A 15,735-nucleotide genomic window follows, 5' to 3' on the forward strand; every position below is an offset into this window, starting at 1 on the left:
AGCAGGGTAGGAAGTCCAGAGATTTTGGAGCCCTGGGGTGCAACATGCACCAGGTCATCAACTAGCTGATTGCAAGGAAAGGACTTTGCTGATTAGAACTAAATATAATCGTGAGTAGTTGAAGCTTATGAGGTTCAATGGCTCATTTAAGGAGTGATTGGCCAGTGGATAATTTGTTGCCACATTGGAAACCTGATGAATTTATCCCCTTTCTACTCTCTCCCTCTCCTCTCCTTCACTATTAATAGGAAAGTTGGCAAGTTTGCTTACCCTAGGGAGTTTCTTATGCTCTTTACACCTTGCTTATTTCCTATCTCTACTATTGTAATGGTATTTGTCTCCAGATAAAGATATGCTGGTTTTCACTACATTCCAAGTAAGTGTTTGCTATAAAGAAGTGGACCACACTTTGGGGAAGGACCAGTAGCCATCAACTTAACCGGGAGCCTATAATGAAAAGAATTCTTGCTCTGTGTGTGTCTCTGTCTCTCTGTCTCTTTCTCTCCCTCCCCCCAGCATAAAAAAGGGTTTCACACTGCAATAATTACACATAGTAATTCACCATAAATATATATGTGCAGATATCTATAGTTGTGCATATAATATGTATATATTATATAGTAACTATATATCTACAGTAACTTCAAGATTATAAAGAATTATTTGGAAAAGAAATCAAAGATTTTTTTACTCAAGCTTACTGTTGAACATCAGCCAAAATTATTCTTTTGTTCAAAATTTGCCAAAAATAAAAAAATAGTGACATTTGGCAACCCCCTGAATCTAATTTGAAATCATTTCTGGCTCCGAATAAACCCATAAATTACACAAAGCTGCTGATAAACACTACACAAGAAGCAGGCCACAGGGACCTTTGATTCCTTCACACACACACACACACACACACACACACACACACACACACACACACACAAAAACCCAACATGACTGTAATATGTGTATTGGTAGAGGGAGGAAAAGGAGGAAGAAGGTGGGTGGGTGGGTGTGAGGGGGTGTGCCAACACTTCAGAAGTTAGACAAACACTCCCCTCTAACCACCCCCATGCCCATCCCTAACCTCAATGAGCAGCATTTTTAAAGCCAATGCAGCTTGTCTCCCAATTTTATGGGATTTTGGCCAGATTCCTGAAGTTTGCAGGCATTTTCTATTCACTAGGTTCCAGGTCCTCTGGGCCTTAGATGAACAAAGATGAGAAGGATTGGCCAGCCTGACAGATCAGCTTATTTTATAAAAGGTAGTCATACTTCTGAGAGCAGACGACCTCTTACAAGGCAGCCAGTCTGGCAGAGATGACTTTCCTTTAAGCTCTGGCTCCAGGAGAGAAGACAACCCCAGCCAGTCCTTGGACTGGACCACTTGCCCTGGCATGGCTGAGCTCTGAATCAGGAAACATTGAAGAGAGAACCCCACAAAATTCCCCTTGCTTCACTGTAAGCTTCTTGTGGGCAGGAATGATTTTTTACATATTTTTTTCCTGATATTCCTAAGTACCTAGAAGAGGCTTCTGCACATATGGACACTTAATAAATGTTTGCTAGATTGTATGATGTTCTTTTGAAATATTTCAGCAAGTGACAGCAAGTTCTATAATGCCAAGGCTTTCTAATAAAACAAGTTCTTAGCCAAGGATTATCAGCTCTTCCCTCCTTCCCCCTCCATAAAAATATCTTTTACAGAGTAGCAACGAAGGAAAGGAAATCAGAGCAGTCTCTGGATGTCTTTCACAGACATCTCAAACTCAACACTTCCATAGTAGATTTCATTATCTTTCCTCTAAAATCCTCTCCCCTTCCCAACTTCCTTACTACTGTAGAAGGTACCACCAGAATTCCAGTCTCCCAGGCTTACAACCTTGATAGCAGGTCCTACTTCTCACTCTCTCTCACTCCATATCCAATCAGTTGCCAAAGCTGATTTCTAAGTTGACAAGAATTCTCATATATGTCCACTTCTTTCCACCCACACAGCAGTCATTCTAGCAAAGCCCCTCATCAACTCATACTTGGATTATTTCCATAGCCTTCTAGTTGGCTTCTTTGCCTCAAATCTGTCCAGTCAAAAGCCCCATCTTCCAGTCAAAAGCCCCAGATTTTCTCAAAGTATAGGACTGACCATGTCATCCCTTCTAAGGAAACTACAGTGTCTCCATTACCACTAGGAGCAAGCATAATGTCTTCTGTTTGACATTTAAAGCTCTTCATAACATGTCCCCTTTGTACCTGTCCAGTTCTCTCCTTGAATTCTACAATCCATCTTCATTTGCCTACTTCTATACTTGAAACATGACACTCTCTTTACCATTTCCATGCCATTGTATTGGCCATTCCTCATGCCTGGAATGCAGTTTCCCTGGTTTCCAACAAGTCCCAGCTCAATTCCCACCTGCTGCAGGTAGCTTTTCCAGTCCTTTCCAGTTTCTCCTCCTTTCCATTCACTCTGTATATTTCTTGTATATACCAGCTTATTTACATGTTATCTCTTCCATTAGAATGGGAGTCTTTGAGGACATTGATTGTTGTTACCATTCTTTGTTTCCCAAGAGCTTAGTACATTGCCTGAAAAATTATGATTAATAAATTCTTTTGTGATTAACTTATTATAGAGAGATGGCTTAGTCCTTATCCAATTCCTGTTTCCAGGAGGGGACCAATTCATTTATTTTATATACATACATATGTATGTACATTTACACAGATACATATATGTGCACACATATACGCACATGTATATCTGTAAACATACACATGTGTATGCATATATACACATACCCATATAAACCTATATGTACATATATATGCTACTATATGAGTCCCTGTGCTAGGCATTGGACATAGAATTTGGATATATAAAAAACATTTCTCTCAATCTGCTTTATGATCTAATGGGGGAAAAGATGCATACACAAATACAAGAGAAGAGAAATGAATGCAGAAGAGAGGTTTAGGCAAACAAAGTACTTGTATATGGCAGGAAAGGGAGGGAGGAGATCAGTGAATGCTTCATAGAAAAAGACTACCTGAGATAGGCCTCATTGGAAGAAAAGGATTTCAAGGGATAGAGAAACTGCAGAGGAAAGGGAAATAATGTGAACAAAGGGAGGAGAGAACAGTGGTATGACTTGGCTCAAATTAAAATTCAATCACCCATTAATCAGTCAACGAAAACATCAATCAACCATTAAATACCACTTAAATGCCATGTATTGTTCTAGTCACAGGCAAGAGAGAGAGAGAATGAAGAAATGAATATGAGAGAGAGAGAGAGAGAGAGAAGACATATCATCATAGAGTTTTGGTAAAGGAACAAAAGATGGATGAGAATAAGGAGTGGTCAGACAAGTAGAAAAACCAAAGAAGAACAAGCTTGCCAAGAGAGCCCGTGGGTTGGATTATTCAAAAAGAAAAGGTCATCAATGAAGCCAAAATTTGCAGTCTTAGGAGCTTGTCTGCTTAACTATCCTTGATGACACCAGTTACCTTGTTTGAAATAAAGGACCTAATAACTCACTCCTCTCTAACTCAGCTCTAGCCAGAACAATAAGTGGTTCCAACAAGTATATGTTAACTGTATTGGAAAGAATGAATGAATGACTAAACAAATAACAGGTTTCTGTTATCAGCAGAGCAGGTCCTCCTCTACCCCAAAATGACTTCTTCCTTAGGGAGAAAGAAATGCCTCCTTTGGCCATCAGAGCTTGGAATTCAGAAGGCAATAAGGTTGCTTCCAAACCTCTCTGGGCTCATAAGAAAGGAGCATGCAACCAGACTAGGATGATGATGTTGACAGCTACCATTTATATAGTACTTTCAAAATTTGCAAAGTACTTTTGGTATCATTTGATCCTCACAACAACCCCTGTAAGTGCTATAATTATCCCCATTTCACAAATGAAGAAACAAACTCCAAGAGGTTAAGTAACTTGCCCAGGGTCAGACAGCAAGTAAATGTTTGAGGCAAGATTTTCACTCAGTTCTTCCTGACTCCAAACCTGGCATTCTCTCCACTGCATCCCTTAAATGCCTAGAAAAGGCCTAAGTGACAGAGTTCAATAATAGTCTTTAAATGGCTCTGATCTCTTTATCTCTTAATCCTTAGTCCAGAGGCTTCATGGGAGATCTCACAAAGCCTAAGAAAGGTATCATTTGTTAATCCATTCCTATCCTCTCTTCAGTGATACTTGTGTCTTGTGTCTTTAGGATTATGGTTTGAGATTATATTCTCAGTTTATAGAAGTTATTTTGATGGGTTTGTAAATTCTTTATTGAGTTAGGAATTTCCCCTGTAGTCTATATGCTAGATAGTTCTAATTAAAATCTTTCTCATGCACACACAAAACTGTGTTTATTGAATGAGATTATTTTTGGTGAGGCCTAATTCAGTCCAATATAGTGATTCAGGCTGAGTGTTAGAATGTATAGGTACTCCTGAATAGAGAGGTGGTCAATGAATAGGAACAAACAATACTCAAAAGAAGACTTACGAACTATTAACAACCATATGAAACAATGCTACAAATTACTAAAAAAATGTAAGTCAAAACAATCCTGATGTTTTACCTCACATCCAGAAAATTGGCAAATAAGACAAATGATAGTTCTAGTCAATGTTAGAGTAGTTGTGGAAAGACAGACACACTAATGCATTTTGGGCAGAGTTGTGAATTGGTACAAACATCATAAAAAGCAATTTGGAATTATGCAAACATACTGTCCATTTTTTTTTTTGATCCAGAGATTCTATGGCTAGGCAGCATATTCCAAAAGGAGGTCAGTTATAAAGAGATAGGTTCCATATATATAAAAATATTTGTAAGAGCACTTTTCTTGATAGCAAAGAACTATAAACAAAGTAGTACCCATTGATTGATGAATGACCAGTTGTGGTATGTGACTGTAATAGAATTTCAGTGCGCAATAAGAAATGACAAATGATAAATACAGAGAAGCATGGACAGACTTTCATGAATAGCTGCAAAGTGCAGTGAACAAAGCCAGGAAAACATGGTCCCATAATGCATAGAATGCCTGCCTGGAGTCAGGAAGACTCATCTTCCTGAGTTCAAATCTGGCCTCAGCCACTTACTAGCAGTGTGAACCTGGGAAAGTCTTAACCGCTTCAGTATCTTTGCCAAAAAAAACCCAAATATGGTAATGAGGAGTCAGACACAACTGAGAAAAACAATTAAACATCAAAGGACAATTATGAAACAAACACAACACAATGTTGCAAAACTCTGAAGAACAGGGGCAGCTTGGTGGCTCAGTGGATAAAGCACACACCCTGGATTCAGGAGTACCTGTGTTCAAATCTGGGCTCAGACACTTGACAATTAAAAGCTGTGTGACCTTGGGCAAATCACTTAACCTTTCTTGCCCTGAAAAAAAAATCTAAAGAACAAGCTTGGCCTCAAGACACCCTCTCTTCTCCTTTGCAGAAGTGGGAAGTCCATAGGTATGGAGCACTGCATACAATGCCAGTTTTTTCAATATTGTGATCAGTTTTGCTGAACTTATTATTTTTCTTCCTCTTTTAGAAAAAAAAGGATCTTTGTAATAAGGAATATCTTTCTGGAAGTGGGAAGGGGGAAGAATACAAAGGGAAATCTAGGTGATGTAAAAATAAAAGATATCAATAAATTCCAATGAGATGATAGAAGACTATAAAATGCAATAAAAATGACTTTACTAACATTAAAAAGATAAAAATGAAACAATTCACAAGGCTAAAAAGAAAAGGAATTTAAATTAAATCTTACACCTCTCCACCCACTTATTCACTATGGTAATCATAATGTTAAATTAGAAAAGCATCATCACATATGCCTCAGTTTCCTCTTAGGTAAAATGTAAATAATAACAGCACCTACCTCTTTGGATTGTTTTAAGGATCAAATGAGATATTTGTAAAGCACTTTGCACAGTACCTGGGAGATAGTAGACATTTAAAAGATCTTTGTTCCCTTTCCCTCCCTTTCCCATGATTTATAACTGTTTTAAGTTTGCAAAAATTTTCTAGCTACAGTTAATAGTTTATTTAAAAAAAAAAACCACTGGGGCAGGGGGTAGCTTGGTGGTGCAGTGGATAAAGCACCAGCCCTGGATTCAGGAGGATCTGAGTTCAAATCTGACTTCAGACACTTGACACTTACTAGCAACTATGTCACCCTGGGCAAGTCACTTAACCCCCACTGCCACGCCAAAAACAAAACAAACAAACAAAAACAGACATGATAGTTTCTCACACTAGAAATCAAGTAATATATTTTGCATAGTTTCGTTCTCAAGTTTGTTCCCATGACACTGATTTTGTGTATCACCACTGTCTTACATCAATAAATACATACATGTATAAATCTAGCAGGTTTCCCTTGCTTTTGTAACCTGGAATGGTTAGAAAGCTATTGCACAGTATATAATAATATGTTGTCACTCTCTCATGTGTCCCTGAGAAGCAATTTTTTGCCATTCACTTGCTCTGGTCAAATCCTGCAAGATGAGTCTAGGTAAACTCTCCCCTGAGCTTAAGGGCTATTGGGAGTAATTCTGAATCAGAAAAACTCCTACCTGAAGCATGAATCCCCTTAACAAAATTTCTAGCAAGTGTTTATGCAGGCTCCACTTGAACCTCTCTAAAGCTGGGTGAATCCCTGCCTCCTACAGCCTTATATTAAACTGAAATCTCTCATTATTTCTTCCCTTTTGAGTTTAGCATATAGGTGGTCACAACCAGAAGGAACCCTTGTTCAATCATTTCAGTCATGTCTTAATATTTGTGACCCATTTGGAGTTTTCTTGTCAAAGATACTGGAGTGGTGTGCCATTTCCTTCTCCAGCTCATTTTAGAGACAGGGAACTGAGGCAAACAGGGGTAAGTTATGTGCCCAGGGTCACATAGCTAGTAGTGTCTGAGGCCAGATTCGAATTCACAAAGATGAATCTCCCTGACTCCAGGTCCAGAGCTCCTACCTCTCCTTAGAAGGAAGCCTAGTCATAAACAAATTCATGCTTTCATTTTATAAATGAAAACACTAACACTCAGAGCAGTTACAAGGTTTTCTAACATTCACACAATTCATTAATAACAGAGGTGGTGGCTAATTTGGGAATTTGTTTTGCATGACTACGTATTTGTAATGGACTTTGCTTTTCTTGCCTTCTCAATTGGGAGGGAAGAAGAGGGAGCAGGGAGAGAAAAATCAAATCAAATCAGATTTAAATATATATATAAACAAATATATACATAGAGAATAATGGTGAGACTTGAACCCATTTCTCCTGATTACTTACTGCAGTGTTTTCCACTGCACCATAAAATACTGCAAATTTAGGTTGAGCAGCATATCTCATTCTTCTCTCATATGCTAACTTAAAAACAGAGACCATATTATCCCTGAATTTTTCTCTTCATCAGATCAAACATAGCATTTCCTTCAATTAGTTTTAGAGGAGGGTATCACATGAACTATTTCAGACTACTGCTCTTCAGGGCAATGAACTCGTTGGGATCACCAAATTGTCTGGATGCAGGGCTGTTGCTGTCCTTTAGTTAATAATTATAATAACTTCATTATAATAATTAACAAAAATAAAGTATCTTATATACATATAATGTACAATGGTCCTAATTTTTTCTAAGTGCTTTCATGTTTATTATCTTGTTTTGTTGGGACTGGAAATGAAATAGAGCTAATATCTAACCTTTATGATATGAGTCAACAAATGAAAAAAAATGCCCTACTTTGAACTTAAATGGGAAAGGATGAAAGTATCATGTAGCCATTAGTCTCACTACCCTTCTCTCTTCTAAGCTCCTAAGCCTTTTTTTTTTATTTTGTTTTGTGAATAAATAGATTCATATGTTGGTGTCCTGGGGTTTTTGTTCTTTTTGTTTGTTTGTTTCAGAAAGAAATTAAAAAGTAATTGGACTTGATGATAGGACAAAGATTTTAACAAGTTCAGTGTTACTTTCTAACTCAATGATAACTATCAGAGCTATAAAAACTCACTCTTCATGCTCTACATTGGACAATTCAATTTGGAGATGATTCATTAGGCACTTACTATGTGTCAGGTATTTATACCATGACCTAGACAATGGGATACAAAGACAAAAATTAAATAGACTGCCCTCGAGGAGCTTACATTCTACTAGGGAAACCAGTAAACCTGCACACATGGTAAGTAGGAGATATATACAAAATGAATTCAGAGAAGTTGGGGAGTAGTAGAGGGACTAAAAACTGGGGGAACTGGTAAAGGCTACAGGAGGTAGCATTTGAACTGAGCTTTGAAGAGAGTGATAAATTCCAAGAGGCAGCAGTGAGGAGAGAACATTAGATGGCTTGTGCAAAGGGACAGAGGAAGAACAACATGTCACATTAACAAGTTGGCCAGGTTGGCTAGAATAGAGAGCGTTTGCAGGAGATGGTGTGTCATTGACCTGGAAAGATAAAGCCCCCACAAAGTGCTTTAAAAGGTAAATATCAGTGTTTATGAGAAATAAAAAAGGGGGAAGATAATACAGGCCAAACTAGAGTGGTCATAATATGAGTAAAAGAAAGGGAGGGGGTCAAGAAATATTTTCAAGGGACAGTCAATAAAATTGCAATAGCCAATCAAACTATACTTTTAGCCATTCCCAGGACTTGATGGTCCATCTCTTGAGTCTGTGTATTTCTGTAAACTGTCCTCCATTCTTGGAATGCACCCTTTCTCAACTTCACCTTTTATAACCCTTATTGTCATTCAAACCTCAGCTTGGCCATCACTTCCTTCTGGAAGTCTTTCATGATCTCTTCCCTCCACCCTGCCCCACCTAAATCTGTTCTCTCCCTCCTCAAGTACTCTTGTCTTTACTTAGGTACATACATATTCTATCCTAGTACTTTTTACTGTATGGGAAGATAAAGTCTGTTTAAAGTTTGTTTTAGTTGGGTTGATTTGTCTTTGTATTTTCAATGCCTGGCATGATGCTTTGCACATAAACTGCTTAACAAACATTTTAATAGTATTTTATTTTATTTTCCCCAATTACATATAAATATAGTTTTCAGCATTCATTTTTGTAAGACTGAGTTCCAAATGTTTCTCCCTCTCTCTTTTTCCCCCCTGCCCAAGACAACAAGCAATCTGATACAGATTAGACAGTACAATCATGTTAAATGTATTTCCACATTAATCATGTTAACAAACATTTCTTGATTGAATTGAAGATTGTCCAGTTCAAGCTCCTCATTTTATAGATGAAGAAATGGACTCCCAAAGAGATGAAGTGACTTGCTCCAGGTCATGAAACTCAGTGGTACACTGGAAAGGTCGCTGGCTTTGGAGTCAGAGGAAGTAGATTCAAATCCTCCCTCAGACACTGAACTAACTGTGTGATCTTGAGCAATTTACAACCTCCCAGGGCTTCAATTTACTCACCTTTGCATGACCTCTGAGGACCCTCCCCCTTCTAGTTATGATCCTTCAATCCTCTGCCCTCCAGTGCAATTCAATTCATAATCAGGTACTTTCTTGACTCAGAGTGACTGTTGGAGCCACAGTGTTCAGGAAATGTATTTGTTCCAGAGGATAACTCAATTGTAGAGTATTCATTATAACTGTATCATCAAAGCAGTGTTTCAGCCAGCCATCAAAAAGAACATGGAAACATCTCTGCTACAAAGAGCCCTTCTTTGTAATGGTAATCACTGGAATGGAATTTTAATAATACTATGGAGTGCCTCCACTGAAGTCCTGCTGAGATGCCTCATCTTAAGATGGGGGTGATGCTGGATTCCCCAAGGCTGGCTCTGTGGAATTCAAGCTGTGGAAAGGCCACCCAAGCTGGAAAGACTCTAAGGAGACCCAAGGTCCAGCCTAGTTAAATTCAGAGAGGTTTATCATCAGAAGGTTGGCCCCAGAGGAAAAGATTTTTTTTTTCTACCACAGAAACTCAAAAGGACAATCTGGTGTGGTCTGATGGGGCTGAGATTTGCTTAAGTGAAAAAGGAGCCCAAATTAATGAATCCACAAATCCTTGAAGGACTGAATTAGATGCAGTAATTTTGATGAAACTGTATAAATTAAGCATCCTGTTGTCTAATATGTCTAAAGTGGCTTCCTCACTTCCACGAATTAGCTTCTTTACCTACCATTGCTTCTAAAACCAAAGTATTATTTATGCCCATGCTAAAAGCAGCATGGTGCAGTCCAAGGAACACTCAGTTTGGAACCAGAAGACCTGAATTCAAATCCTGACTTTACTTAGTACCTTGATGATCTTTTAAGCAAATTATTTCACTTCACAAGATCTAAATATCCTCATTTGCAAAAATAATAGATAACAACTTTTTTTGTGTTGCAGAATCTAGTGAAGCCCATTCACCCCTTCTCAGAATAAAACACATAAGACTGCAAAAGTAAACCATTTACATGTTTAACATTATAGTAATATATAACCTATATCAAATTGCTTTCTGGCCTCAAGAGTGGGGAGGGAAGGAAGGGTGGGAGAAAAATTTGGAACTCAAAAATATCTTTACATGTAATTGAGAAAAATTTAAAATAAAATAAAATAAAAAGTAAACCATTAATAATGACATACACTCACCAAAATGTTAAAATAAATAAATAAAAAGCTCACAGAACCTAGGTTAAGAATCTCTAACCTAGATGATCTTGGAAATCCCTTTGAGCCTAAATCCTACAATCCTATTTCTTCTAAAAACTGAATTTTTCCAACCATGAATTCCCAGTTCAATTTTAACACATAGGATTTCACAGTAAATTTCTTCTTCATGGTGCAGCTTTACTATATCAAGGTAAATACATATTTGCTCCATTTTATTTTTGAAATACAAACTCTGTCAAGAAGTCAACAAGTATTTAAGGGCAAATAGGTGGCAGAGTATATAGTGTTTCAGACCTGGAGTTCAAGTATGGCCTCAGACACTTACTAGCTATGTGACCCTAGGCAAGTCACTTCATCCTGTTTCCCTCAGTATCCTCATCTATAAAATGAGCTGCAGAAGGAAATGCCAAACCACTCCAATATCTTTGCCAAGAAAACCCCAAATGGGGTCACAAAGAACAGGACATTACTGAAAAATGACTGAACAATAACAACATGTACTAGGAACTGTAGTACGTGCTGTGGATGCAAAAATGGTTGAAAATAATTTCTACCCTTAAAGAGCTCACATTCTAATGAGGGAGATGACATTCAAACAACTAGGTACATACAAGATATATAGGGAGTAGATGAAGTATAAGGGAAAGGGAAAGTCATGGGCAGCTGGAAGCACTGGGAAAAACCCTCTTGCAAAAAATGGAGCTTGAGCTACATCTTGCAGGAAGACAGGGGTACTAAGAGATGGAGGTAAGAAAGCAGAGCATTCCAGGCACATGGGAGTCAGCCAGTGCTACCTCTGAAAGCATATAAATTTTAAGGAAGCATGCTGTCATATTTAGCTTCCTGATACAAAGATCTGGTCACCCTTCTCCTCAGATTATGTCTTCAGTGGCTCCCTATTTTCCACTGTATGAAGTTCAAACTCCTTTGCCAGGCATTAAAAGCTTGCCACCTGCCTTGCACCTCTCATGCCCCAATCAAACTGGACTATCTGTCCTCCTTCTTCCCTTCCCTGGAACATGTCCTGCACACTGACTTCTATTCCTTTGTACAAATTGTTCCCTGTGCCCACAATGTTCTCCCCTTCCCATATTGATCTGATGAATTCCTACCCACCCTTTAAAAGTCCAACTCAAAATGCTATTTGCTATCTCCTTCAGAAAGTCTTTCCCTGCTGCCGTCCTCGTTGGTAACAACTTTCCTTCTTGTACCTCATATGATGCTTTGTTTAATGTACTTCTCTAACTCACTTAGCATGAATTATTGCACAGTGTAGTTCTATTTATTTGTGCCTTTATCTCCCCCTACACACACACACACACACACACACACACTATAAGCTCTATGACAACTTTTATCTTTCTAAACTTTGTACCACCCCTATGCCTAATACTTTAACTGCAAAAAGAGGATGTTGGACTATGTGATCTCTTAGGGGCCATAGAGCTATTAATCTATGATTTTGTGATACTTTTAAGGAGGAATTTTATGAGACTGACAAACAGCTTTTATAATTGGAACAAATCATGCATGCCATTCAGTAATACTTGGAAATCCATCATGCATTTGATTTACACCCAGCATTAATAAATCACACAAAAGTAGCCCCTGTGTAGCCAAGATAGTAAACAAAAGTAAACATTGTGTTTCACCTACCTATTTGGCTAGACTCAGTGAAAACTCTGGCTGCATCCACTGGAAGAATGCCTTTAGTATTTGACTAGATTGGTTATTTCTGGAACCTTTTCTGGAATATTAACTTTATTTGCTCTAAATCTGCAGGAAGCCACAGTGGAAGTGCAATGAAATATAAATGATTAAAAAGCAAAAGAGAAAAAATGTAGGTTGCTGTGTGTTTTTGTCACAACTTTCAGCAGCTCATATATTAGCCACCTTCTTCCAGAGGGAGCAAGACCCTTGTTGCTCATCTTGCTTCAAAACCTTCCTAGCTAGGCTGCATCATCAGTTGTCTCCCAGGGAAGAAGAGCTTTGCCTAGGGACAGCAAGATAGGTTCAAATTCTGATGCTGGGAGAGAAAGACCTGCCCTCCCTCAAACTGAAATGCCTGGGACCCTCTGAAGCTTGGGACGTTGTAGCCCCAGTGGGGAGTCAAACGTCAAGTAAAAGATGGCAAGATGAGCAAGCAAAGAAAGTTTCTTCAGTGACAAGGAAGATCAAGGTGCACCCTCAGAAGAGGATAACAACCTCAGGGTCCCTACATTCAAAGCTTCCAAGAAAAATATGAATTTGTCTCAGGCCATGGAATTGCTCAAAAGGGACTTTGAAGAGAAAGTGGGAGAGATAGAAGGAAAATTTAGAGAGGTGGAAGAAAGAATGGAAAGAGAAATGAGAGAAATTCAGGAGAGTCATGAGAAAAAAGTTAACAGCTTGAAAAGCCAAACAGAAAAGGAGTTTAAAAATTTGTCTGAATAGACTATTGTCTAATAATCAAATCCTGATGCTGCTACTTCATTGGGCAAGTTACTCCTCTCTGAGCCTCAGTTTCTTCATCCATTAAACAAGGAGGTTAGCCCTAGATGATTGAGAAGGTCTTTTTCCAGCTCCAGCATTCACTGGTTATTATAGATTACTTAGTGCTATATCTTTTCTCAAATGTTGGAGGTATTTGAAACTAATGTGTTGTTAATGTTCAGTCATTTTTCAGTAATGTCCAACTGCCCTCCCCAATTTGGGATTTTCTTGGCAAAGAAACTGGAGTGGCTTTCCATTTCCTTCTCCAGCTCATTTAATAGATGAGGAAACTGAAGCAAAAGGGGTTATTTGCCCAGGGTCACACAGCTAGTAAGTATCTGAGACCAGATTTGAACTCAGGAAGATGAGTCCTGAGATGAGTCTTTTAACCTATCCACTGCACCAGCTGACTACCCAGAAACTAATGTTTAACATATATTATTTAACAGCAATTATATCTCTAAGGAGGGTGGCTAGGTTAGGGAATTAAATTAACTGTTCCATAATGGGACAATCTCTTCTCTAGGAATTTCATTAACTCAACATTCTAAGCAGTTTAATTTCTTTCCGAAGAAAGAAAACCTTCAAGAAAGAAAAAAAAAGCAAATTTGTCTGAAGAATTATTTCCATACTGTAGATGTTTAGTATATTATATTGACCAAACTAGTTTTGTACAAGAAAACTGACACTGCTGGAAAAGACATCCAGATTGGTTTAATGTCCTATGTTGATGTCATTCCAATTTTTCTAACAATAATGAACAACTTACAAGTGCTAATGAGTAACTAATTCCCTTTGCCTCCAAGGAAAGCAGTGAAGTAAAAAGTATTTTAAAGTGAAAAATCTCTCAGTTCTATAGACTTCAAGGTTGTCAGGACACGGAGATGTCTTAAATCTTTAAATATTTATATTAAAAGTATATAACATGGCAAGCACAAAATTGATTTTTCCAGAAGCCTTACATACAGTCACTCATCTGCTTAATTACTTTAACCATTTTTATGTGAAGTAAATTGGAGGTAGGTAGGGATTACCATCATTGGTAATATTATAAATCTATACACAATACTCTAATACCCTAGTTAGATGAATGCTTTCCAAATTTTAAAATTATTCCTTATTCACTGATTGAGTCAAATTATATACATATATATTCTTACTTATTTCAGCACATTAAAAATAGAAAAGCTTGTAGAATTTACGGTTTTGTTTTTGAAGGAGAAATTCTACTAATTTAATGCATATAGTAGGAAAAGAGGGAAGTAAAATGTATCTATCACATAGCTCCAAATGCACAGGGGAAATTTTATTTTGAAATTGGCAGTTACAATGCCTTGGATTTCATTGAGGCATGTAGTGATATATTACCTTTCTTAAATGGAATATAGAGTAAGAATGTGTTGTAATAAGATGAATATCCACCTTAAAATGAAAAATGTCATGATGAAATGTATATTTTCTAAGTATGTCTCATGAGAGAATCTCTTATGAGCTTAAAAACCTTATGTTTACATATATACTATCAAACAATTTATGGTCCTTCTATAAGATAAATCCCATTCATCACTATTTCAAATCAGTGAACATTTATTGAACGCATACTACATATATACAAGGCACTCACATGTTTTCCCCCTTTTATAAGACTTTGTATCCTCTGTCACTAATTAGCTATATAACTTTAGGTTAATTATTTCTCCTTTCTGTGCCTCAGTTTCCTTTGCTGTAAAATGAAAAGGGCAAAATAAGATGACTTCTGTGGTCCTTCAGGTTTTATTGGGCATGCACATCTGGGCTCACCATTGAAAGCAGGCTCTAATGCTCCTTACCCACACTCCATATACCAAAGTTAAAACTGAAGACTACAGTTCACTAGCCAATCATGATAGACAGAGTTCACTGGGTCTCAATCCCCTCATAGTTCAAATTTGCATTTTATGCTAAAGAGACTTTACTTCCTAAACTGCCAATGTGCCAAGTCTGTCATTGTAGCAATATAAATAGGATGCAGCCCCTAGAAAACCTGTTCTTACACTTATTTCAAATGTCAGTACCAAAGATGATTGCTTCTGTTATAGCCAAACATGAAAAGGTCAGATCTCATGGTCTTGCACAGAATTTTTTAAAATCAGCCCATGAAGCTCCTTTAAAAAAAAGATTGCCCTCCACAGAGAAATATATGGATATTGAAAACAACTGCAATCAGATGTGTTTGTCACTTGCTGATATCAATCATTACTCCCCATAATTAAGAGAGTGAGTGGCTATTTGTGCAGGTACTTGTTAAATAAATGTTGAGTTTGCCACTTTAAGTGCATTTTATATAAATATTTAAAACAATCCAATGCTACAAATACCTTGAGGAATATATAATTGTGAGCTTTTTCATTATAAGATACTTATTTTGCAAGGGACATGTTCTGTTTTTATCTATTAACAATGAGAAATGCCTCATGTAGTAAAACCTTATTGAGTCAACATCAGTTTATCAAAATTGCGTGTAATTCAAAGCAATCCTATTCCCCTTCCCCCATCATGTGTCCTATTGTTCTTTAATAAAGATATTCATACCTGTTTCATTGAAAATGAATTTTCCAGACCCATGGATTTTAAATTAATGAAGTTTT

At 37.5% G+C, this 15,735-nt stretch overlaps 1 protein-coding gene across 1 annotated transcript in view; it reads right to left on the reverse strand.

Annotated features, from left to right (window-relative positions):
• GLIS3 (GLIS family zinc finger 3) overlaps positions 1-15,735 on the reverse strand; it is a 613,599-nt gene that overhangs the window by 567,756 nt on the left and 30,108 nt on the right. The window lies entirely within an intron of this gene.

This window comes from Dromiciops gliroides, chromosome 1 (assembly GCF_019393635.1).
Source record: "Dromiciops gliroides isolate mDroGli1 chromosome 1, mDroGli1.pri, whole genome shotgun sequence".
Classification (NCBI taxonomy): Eukaryota; Metazoa; Chordata; class Mammalia; order Microbiotheria; family Microbiotheriidae; genus Dromiciops; species Dromiciops gliroides.